General features: G+C 32.8%; 1 protein-coding gene across 1 annotated transcript in view; it reads right to left on the bottom strand.

Moving 5' to 3' along the window:
* The window catches only part of LOC119593394 (CCR4-NOT transcription complex subunit 1-like), a gene marked incomplete in the record, with an annotated part of 36,043 nt that overhangs the window by 24,482 nt on the left and 10,497 nt on the right, over nt 1-1,064 (bottom strand).

The raw sequence follows: 1,064 nt of genomic DNA on the forward strand, positions 1-1,064 counted from the left end.
TGTAAACAATAAGACATAATTTCATTTAGTTGCATTTATTAAAATGAAACGACCAACAGTGAAAATACTTAATACCTACAGTAAATCAGATACAGTAGTAATTTCCTTCTATCATATTCATATGTACATATATGTCAACCTATAAGAGAACATCTTATAAAATGCAAGTATATTTATCAAACAAGACACACACATACATAAAAGTGTCCATTTACAACCAGCAAGCATCATTATACAGAGTCACGCTCCAAAGAGCTACAATTCAGCCTACCTCCGAGAAATGAAAACTTCCAGGCTTCAATAATATCTATCTTAACATATCACTATCTATCCTTATGTCCTTTTAGATTCTATTAAGTTGGTTCACTGGAATGCTGGCGGTCTTAAGCGCTATACAACTACAGAAGGAAAAAAAATCATAAAATGTATATTTCAAGAAATAAGTGGAAAATACAGGAATGCATTATTACATTTCCAGACTATACTAGTGGTTATGAATACATGAATAATTTGTCATGAATTCAGTTGAAGCAAACAAAAATTCACACACCCATCCCCCGATATTCATAATATAATATTCGTGTTGTGATTCAGAAATTACTGTCAAGCCTTATCTTTCCTAACAAAACTGAACATGTTCAAGTATCTCTCCTATCCCACTCCAGTATCTAAAACTCACAATTTTATCACCAAACAGAAAATAAGAAAACTATTAAAAATAATTTGCTATTTCTATGTAACTAATCAAAACATATACTTACATAACAACATTATAGTAACATCAAAAACTACAAAGCTACTCCTTCCTAGACACTGCTTCATGTGACGTTTCACTCAGCGATCACTCCAGACCCATTTCACTGTCACAATCGCTAAAATCTTCCACCAACCACACCTCAAACTCTACACACGCATTCATAAAACCAACCTCAAATATATATTATACTCCACAAAATAAATCTGATTCCATCTTACCTGCTACCCAACCATCCATAAACCACCTTCCATTCAGTTTAACTCCCATAGTGTCTCTCCCAGCCCTTTCAAAAAAATTCTTAATAATC

This window comes from Penaeus monodon, chromosome 32 (genome assembly GCF_015228065.2).
Source record: "Penaeus monodon isolate SGIC_2016 chromosome 32, NSTDA_Pmon_1, whole genome shotgun sequence".
Taxonomy (NCBI): Eukaryota; Metazoa; Arthropoda; class Malacostraca; order Decapoda; family Penaeidae; genus Penaeus; species Penaeus monodon.